This window comes from Oncorhynchus mykiss, chromosome 26, assembly GCF_057628025.1.
Source record: "Oncorhynchus mykiss isolate SJ-2025 chromosome 26, ASM5762802v1, whole genome shotgun sequence".
NCBI lineage: Eukaryota > Metazoa > Chordata > Actinopteri > Salmoniformes > Salmonidae > Oncorhynchus > Oncorhynchus mykiss.
In genome coordinates, this window is record NC_143047.1 from 5,550,769 (window position 1) to 5,560,106 (window position 9,338).

The window sequence follows — 9,338 nt, forward strand, 5'->3', positions numbered from 1 at the left end:
CAGGTAGCCTAGTGGTTAGAGCTTTGGGCCAGTAACCGAAAGGTTGCTAGATCAACTCCCGAGCTGACAAGGTATAAATCTGTCGTTCTGCCCCATTAACCACTTCAACAAGCTCAACTTGATGCTCTATTAGGCAGTGTTGTAGTGTTTCTGGTACAGAATTTGACAACCTGAGAAAACATGAAGGACAATACTTATTTTAACCAGCAACACTTTCAGAGAGACCTAACTACTTCAAACCAGATTAAATGTATCAGTGAGTTGCTTAGAACAGCAATGATACAGACCTGTCACAGAATAAGCAAGTAACTTGAAAGTTGTCATTGGCCTCCTCCATCCACTGCTCCTCATCATCACTGTCTGAGAGATCGGGCACATCGTCCCCTGCTCCACCGTAGTGATCTGTCACAGTGTCTGCGGGGGATAGGTAATCTTTGGTGTCAAGTGTTAAAACATTGCATGAACTGGCTAACCAGATAGATGTAGCTAACGGGCATTGCCATTATGTGTGCCTAACAAGTTCAACCACTTTTTTTTCAGTGCAGGTTTCGTTTACTTTGAGTTGCCTGAATAAGGTGGTAATCCAAACAGCTGCTTGGCGTATGCTCAATAGAAGGTCAGCTAGCAAGCTGGCTAGCTAAGGTTAGTTAGTCAGCATACCGGTATAAGAAATGCGTTAGCTAACGAGCCACATAAGCAACATTACAATACTTAAAATGTACACACTAAATCTTTTAAGTGCAAAATATCAAAATTACAATATGATGACCGTTCTCTGTAGTGCACCATTCCGTATTTATATTATCATAGTTTTTCACGCACTATTTACATAACTCACCTGTACCTGTGTTTTCCCACCATATGCGGTCTCCTTGGTTTCAGCTGTCTACACGCTGCTTCTGAGTCGAGTTCCAACGTGTACTTACAGACAATGGCAACTAGAGGGCACCAACTCAATCTTTAAGGGAATTGAAGAGGTACTTTTTATTTTTATTGCAGGAATTTTTTTGGGGGGGGGATTTAACCTTTATTTAACTTGGCAAGTCAGTTAAGAACAAATTTGTATTTACAATGAGAGCCTACCAGCGAACAATGTGTTCGCACACACGCTTTTTCAGTTTTTCCCCACAAATCCACTTTCATAGGATTTGAGGTCAGGGCTTTGTGATGGCAACTCCAATACCTTGACTTTGTTGTCCTTAAGCCATTTTGCCACAACTTGGAAATATGCTTGGGGTCATTGTCTATTTGGTAGACCCAATTGTGACCAAGCTTTCACTTCCTGACTGATATCTTGCTTCAATACATCCACATAATTTTCCTACCTCACGATGCCATCTATTTTGTGAAGTGCACCGGTCCCTCCTGCAGCAAGGTTCTGCCACCCCCACAACATGATGCTGCCACCCCCGTGCTTCATGGTTGGGAGGGTGTTCTTCAGCTTGCAAGCCTCCCTCTTTTTCCTCCAAACATAGCAATGGTCATTATGGCCAAACAGCTCTATTTTTGTTTCATCAGACCAGAGGACATTTCTCCAAAAAGTACAATCTTTGTACCTATGTGCAGTTGCAAACCGTAGTCTGGCTTTTTTATGGCAGTTTTGGAGCAGTGGCTTCTTCCTTGCTGAGCAGCCTTTGAGGTTATGTCGATATAGGACTCGTTTTACTGTAGATATAGATACTTTTGTACCGGTTTCCTCCAGCGTCTTCACAAGGTCCTTTGCTGTTGATCTGGGATTGATTTGCACTTTTTGCATCAAAGTACATTCATCTCTAGGAGACCGAACGTGTCTCCTTCCTGAGCGGTATGACGACTGCGTGGTCCCATGGTGTTTATACTTGCGTATTATTGTTTGTACAGATGAACGTGGTACCCTTAGGCATTTGGAAATTGCTCCCAAGGATGAACCAGACTTGTGGAGGTCTACCATTTTTTTTTGACCTGATTTATTTTGATTTTCTCATGATGTCAACCAAAGAGGTACTGAGTTTGAATGTAGGCCTTGAAATACATCCACAGGTACACCTCCAATTGACTCAAATTATGTAAATTTGCCTATCATAAGCTTCTAAAGCCATGACATCATATTCTGGAATTTTCCAAGCTGTTTAAAGGCACAGTCAAATTAGTGTATGTAAACTTCTGACCCACTGGAATTGTAATATAGTGAATTATAAGTGAAATAATCTGTCTGTAAACAATTGATGGAAAAGGGATCTGTGTCATGCACAAAGTAGATGTCACAACAGACTTGCCAAAACTATAGTTTGTTAATTAGAAATTTGTGGAGTGGTTGAAAAACTAGTTTTAATGACTCCAACCTGGAAGTGTATGTAAACTTCCGACTTCAACTGTATGTTTTGTTCTCTTGTAGAAAGCAATCCATCCCCTATTGCCTACTACAAATTATCTACAACTGGGCTTTCAACCGGTTTTCAACCGGTTTTCCCCATTAGGCAGCGAGTCGGAGTCTGAGGCCGAGCCTTCTCTTGTCTCTACTCCTCCCATTTACGGGGTCTGAGACCCCGAAGCTTCCCACCATTAGCTCTGACAAATTGAAAACCCTAGTAATTGGTGACTCCATTACCCGCAGTATTAGACTTAAAACGAATCATCCAGCGATCATACACTGTTTACCAGGGGGCAAGGCTACCGATGTTAAGGCTAATCTGAAGATGGTGCTGGCTAAAGCTAAAACTGGCGAGTGTAGAGAGTATAGAGATATTGTTATCCACATCGGCACCAACATGACCTCTGACTGAAACAGTCAGAGGTCATTAAGTGCAACACAGCTTCAGCGTGTAAGTCAGCTACAAAGATGTGTCGGCGTCAAGTAATTGTCTCTGGCCCCCTGTGATGAGTGATGAGCTCTACAGCAGAGTCTCACAACTCAATCTCTGGTTGAAAACTGTTTTCTGCCCCTCCCAAAAGATAGAATTTGTAGATAATTGGCCCTCTTTCTGGGACTCACCCACAAACAGGACAAAGCCTGGCCGGCTGAGGAGTGATGGACTCCATCCTAGCTGGAGGGGTGCTCTCATCTTATCTACCAACATAGACAGGGCTCTAACTCCTCTAGCTCCACAATGAAATAGGGTGCAGGCCAGGCAGCAGGCTGTTAGCCAGCCTGCCAGCTTAGTGGAGTTTACCACTAGCACAGTCAGTGTAGTCAGCTCAGCTATCCCCATTGAGACCGTGTCTGTGCCTCAACTTTGGTTGGGCAAAACTAAACATGACGGTGTTCGCCTTAGCAATCTCACTAGGATAAAGACCTCCTCCATTCCTGTCATTATTGAAAGAGATCGTGATACCTCACATCTCAAAATAGGGCTACTTAATGTTAGATCCCTTACTTCAAAGGCAATTATAGTCAAGGAACTAATCACTAATAATATTGATGTGATTGGCCTGACTGAAACATGGCTTAAGCCTGATGAATTTACTGTATTAAATGAGGCCTCACCTCCTGGTTACACTAGTGACCATATCCCCCATGCATCCCACAAAGGTGGAGGTGTTGCTAACATTTACGATAGCAAATTTCAATTTACAAAAAAAAAATGGCGTTTTCGTCTTTTGAGCTTCTAGTCATGAAATCTATGCAGCCTACTCAATCACTTTTTATAGCTACTGTTTACAGGCCTCCTGGGCCATATACAGCGTTCCTCATTGAGTTCCCAGAATTCCTATCGGACCTTGTAGTCATAGCAGATAATATTCTCATTTTTGGTGACTTTAATATTCACATGGAAAAGTCCACAGACCCACTCCAAAAGGCTTTCGGAGCCATCATTGACTCAGTGGATTTTGTCCAACATGTCTCTGGACCTACTCCCTGTCACAGTCATACTCTGGACCTAGTTTTGTCCCATGGAATAAATGTTGTGGATCTTAATGTTTTTTCTCATAATCCTGGACTATCGGACCACCATTTTATTATGTTTGCAATTGCAACAAATAATCTGCTCAGACTCCAACCAAGGATCATCAAAAGTCATGCTATAAATTCACAGACAACACAAAGATTCCTTGATGCCCTTCCAGATTCCCTCTGAATACCCAAGGACGTCAGAGGACAAAAATCAGTTAACCACCTAACTGAGGAACTCAATTTAACCTTGCGCAATACCCTAGATGCAGTTGCACCCCTAAAAAATAAAAACATTTCTCATAAGAAATTAGATCTAGAAACTAGAAAATACCCGAGCTCTGAAGCAAGCTTCCAGAAAATTGGAACGGAAATGGCGCCACACCAAACTGGAAGTCTTCCGACTAGCTTGGAAAGACAGTACCGTGCAGTATCGAAGAGCCCTTACTGCTGCTCGATCATCCTATTTTTCCAACTCAATTGAGGAAAATAAGAACAATCCTAAATTTATTTTTGATACTGTCGCAAAGCTAACTAAAAAGCAGCATTACCCAAGTGAGGATGGCTTTCACTGCAGCAGTAATAAATTCATGAACTTCTTCGAGGAAAAGATCATGATTATTAGAAAGCAAATTATGGACTCCTCTTTAAATCTGCGTATTTCTCCAAAGCTCAGTCTGCACAGAACTGCCAGGACCTAGGATCATAGGACGCACTGAAGTTTTTAAATCGTGTATCTCTTGACACATTCATGAAAATAGTCATTCCCTCTAAACCCTCAAGCTGAATACTGGACCCTATTCCAACTAAACTACTGAAAGAGCTACCTCCTGTGATTGGCCCTCCTATCTTGAACATAATAAATGGCTCCCTATCCACCGGATGTGTACCAAACTCCCTAAAAGTGGCAGTAATAAAAGCCTGTCTTGAAACCCAGAAAATGTAAAAACAGCACGAGACAAATAAAAAATTATATATGAATACAAGGCTTTTACCATCGACTAGGAATGCCTTGGAGATCGACAAGTCGATCGCGATTGACCGGTTTGTGACTGCTGCTCTAGAAAGTTGAGTGAAGTGCAATCTCATGCTTCTCTCTGTGGGCTGATATTTCTGCACTGACTGCTGCACAGCAATCTCGGGCTACTGCACACAATTTAGAGGGAACATTGCTTGGAACTCTGAGCTCCCCTCAATGTTTTCCTATGGAGAGGTTTGCTGGTCTATGTCGTCAAACATCTCACAAAGTGTATATTTTGATTTGTTCAAGTCGACACCATTTTAAAATCAGGATAATCTCCTCTTTCTAATAACATATGGTTGGGCAGCGTACTCTGCTGTCACCGATTGCTAGACCAGAAATAGTTGTTGCCTTTTTTTTCTACTTCCTCCTTACGCAGACATAAGCACACTTGACACCATCGAGGTGTGGATGTTTACTTTCTACACGAGTTGTTATTTTTCATTTTCGTCTTAAGAACAGACTGTAGTGGTAAAATGAAAAAAAGTTTAAATGTTTGTGCCATTTAAGGGAAATGGAATTCTAAGCATCACTCCAGTCAGAAGAGGCTCAGCGAAGTTTCATTTCAATGAATTTGCTATGGCCTAACTCTAGTGTTCCAGCTCAGCCAACATTATTTGGCAGTTTTTCAGCTTTGGGTGAATTTTGACTCATTCTCTTGTCCAGCCTACTCCTGTCCAGGCCTGCTAGCCTGGTGCTGGCTGTGTTCTCTATGTGGTCTTAAGCATTAGCATGTAGCATGCAGCCCTGGGTGTATGTGTACCATTCAGAGAGTGAATGGGCAAGACAAAATATTTAAGTGCCTTTGAAAGGGGTATGGTAGTATGTGCCAGGCACACCGGGCTGTGTCAAGAACTGCAACGCTGTTGGGGTTCACACTCAACAGTTTCCCGTGTGGATCAAGAATGGTCCACCACCCAAAGGACATCCAGCCAACTTGACAACTGTGGTAAGCATTGGAGTCAACATGGGCCATACCATATGTGAATGAACTATAAGGATTGTCAAGGGAGAGTGTTAACTGTTCGATTTTGATTGCCAAAGCAAGTGGAATAAACAATGTCAACATATGTTTGACTGTAGGCTACAAATGCAACCATTTTTTGGGGGACATTAAATGTATTGTTCGATTTATACATGGCTATTACTATGAGTACTATGTACCTCCCTACCTTCTCTTGATAAGTAATAAGTGAATGTAATTGCTACATTTTACCTGTGATATCAAATAGGTTATAAGTTACATAGCGAAGACAAAATGAGATTTCATTATATTTATTTGTCTTTACAAATCTATTCACTATTGGCCAAATGCAGTCACCATCCACTTCAGCTAGCATTTCCTGTTTGTAGGCCTGTTTAAAAAATGTAAGGTAAAGCATATTTGATGAAGTGTAAAAAAAATAGACACTGGCTGTATTATGATGCATGTATTGTATGTACAATAAGGTATCCAATATTCTTAAATCAGACGTGGGTTTAAGTTACCATTATTAATCCTGCGTCAAGTCTCATATGGCTGAATTGTGGTGTATTTACAGAATAACCTGTGTTATACCAATTTTCATCCACTCGATGGCAGTAATGTGCTACCACTTTCAAGAGGTCTATTATGAGAGTTTTTCTACACACCCTTCAAGTACTGAACAGATGTCCAAATTAATGAAATTCCCTGAATGTTGCTTTATGGATGTTAGATATGACTGGTTGTGATCCAGTCATGTGATATGCACATTTCAAGTGTCATACAAAATGGGTAATGTTGAGTCCCCAACTCCTGTCTGTCACTCACATCCATTAAATATCTTAGGCATGGTCTGTACCTTGTGAATATTCCCTTTTGATTGCACAAATATCCCCATTTGTTGTCTCTGCTATAAAATTAAGAAGAGAGGGGAGGGGTCAGATAAGAGGCAAAGGCCTGAGGCTACAGCCCACTACCAAATGACCAGCCAGGCTACACACCTGCAATACACTCTCCTCCCCCACTTACTTACACAAATCCAATTCAAGGAAGATCTAAGTCTATATTCACAGGGTAGCATTGCTGATCTAGGATCACTGATTAGATCCCTCTAGGTAGTCTATTATAGGACAAGTCACATGTAATAAAAAGCTTTTCTCTAAAGTGCAATAAATGCAATAGATTTGCAAAAAAAATAATCTAAAAAACATGTTTTGCTTTGTCATTATGGTGTAGTGTGTAGATTGAATCAATTTTAAAATAAAGGCTGTAACATAACAAAATGTGGAAAAAGTCCAGGGTCTCAAACAGACTCCAATAACTCCTGCTCGCTACTGCCACCCTGAGGACTTTTAAAGCTACTGGCTTATTTGAATAGTCCTTTTTCTTAAGAATGCCAAAAACCTTGTTTATATCCAAAGCACACATTTCTTTGGTTGTCAATAACAATGACTTAAGTGTGTGTATAGGCAAGGGCATGGACAAAATACATTTTTGGAATCCTTTTGGCACTGTGGCCCAAGAACCAGATGTGAGTCCCAATAATAAAATGTAATCAATTCTATATTAAAAGACAAAGTGTGTCGTCGCCACGATAACTTATTACATGTGACTTTTCCTATAATGGGAAGTTGATCAGGTGTCCGGTCCTCAGTGCTGAAACAGCAGCTGCATCTGCTGACTACATAGAGGGACCTGATCAGTGATCCTAGATCAGCAATGCTACCCTGAGACACTTTGTGAATACAGACTTAGATCTTCTTTGAATTGTATGTGTATAAGTGGGGGCGGGGAGAAGAGTGTACTGTAGGTGTGTGTGGGACTGGTCAACTGTTAGTGGGCTGTAGGCTCAGACATTTATCAACATGTCAGTGGCAGTAATTCTGAAAAACAACCATATTTTATAGCAGAGAGAACAAATGGGAATATTTGTGCTATCAAAAGGGAATATTCACAAGGTACAGGCCAGACCTTAAACTATATATGTTTAAGATATTTAAATGGGTGAGTGACAGACAGGAGTTGGGGGTTCAACATTACCCACTTTGTATGACACATGAACGTTGCATGTCACGTGTTTGGTATCCATCAAAGCAACATTCGCAATGCAAATGCAGGGAATTTTGTTAATTTGGACATTTGCTCAGTACTTGATGGGTAGTGGCCAGTAGTGAATAGATGTGTAAAGACAAAAGTAATATCATGATGTCTCCTTGTCCTAGCAAGTAACATTTGATTTTGGATCACAGGTAGAATACACATCCAAATGAGCCGGCTATACACTCTGTACAAAACATTATGAACACCTCCTTCCATGACAGACCAAACATGTGAATGCAGGCAAAAGCTATGATCCCTTATTGATGTCACTGGTTAAATCCACGTAAGTCAGTGTAGATGAAGGGGAGGAGACAGGTTTAGCCTTGAGACATTTTTTATTTCATCTTTATTTTAAAAACAGGGAAGACATTGAGACCTAGGTCTCTTTTTAAAAAATGTACCCCTTATAATAATACAGCAAATACACATTAAAATACAAAAACATAGTCATGGGAATCCCCCTCAATAAGTCCCCAATCAATAGTTAATTGCCTGAACAGCACCAGAACATCTAGAGGAAATAAATTTTGATTTTTTTTCCAGCAATCTGGAAAAATTAAAAGCAGATTTACCTAGCTCGATGGAGACCCTATAAAGCTTGGGAAACTCAAGGCCTCATAGGCCTGATTGGTGTCACACTTTTGCACCAACTAACACACCTGACTCTAATAATCAACTAATCATGACCTCAGTTTAGAATGTAAGTAGTTTCATTGGGATTGAGAAAAAGTGTGACAACTCCTACAGAAGCCAGGAGTCTCCCATCCCTGCAATAGGAACCTCGAGTAACCAATCCCGTGAACGGGTTTGGAAACTTCAGGTGTCTACATTTTAACAGCACAATTAGATAAGAGGGACGTTTATGCCCTAGCACTACACAGCTGATTCAAATAATCATCAAGCTGTGTAACAACTAGAACTAGGCTTACCATGGAAAATATATAAAACATTGTGGAACACACTGAAAGGTACCAAATTCCTAGTAGGCCTTGTATGGTGTGAGACATCATCATTGATTATATTTCCCCGTTTGGTCACAAGAATCAAGTCAGGCGTCATAATTTGCCTAGGAAAGATTCGTAACTGTCTGTGGACTCCGCAATGAGTTGCCCTGTGTAAGAAAATCGTAGTGTATTCTTAAAATTAGCATAGAAAATATATTTGGAACTTTTAGCAACTTTGGAAAAGTGACACGCTCAAATGCATGCATTTTCCCTCTAAACGACACAACGATTTTCTCTGTCACACTCAGTCACAACACACGTGCCTGAATGCAAAAGTGCATTGTGAGTGATGTCAGTAGCAGGCGCTCAACTCGTGCACAGGCAGCAGCAGGCCAATTTCAGTAAATTGGAAATCATTGTTGGCTGACTGCAGCAGCAGTC

At 40.9% G+C, this 9,338-nt stretch overlaps 1 pseudogene; it reads right to left on the bottom strand.

Annotated features, from left to right (window-relative positions):
• The window catches only part of LOC110506081 (protein arginine N-methyltransferase 3-like), a 118,783-nt pseudogene extending 117,994 nt beyond the window's left edge, over nucleotides 1-789 (bottom strand).
• Between the last annotated feature and the right edge of the window lie 8,549 nt (nucleotides 790-9,338).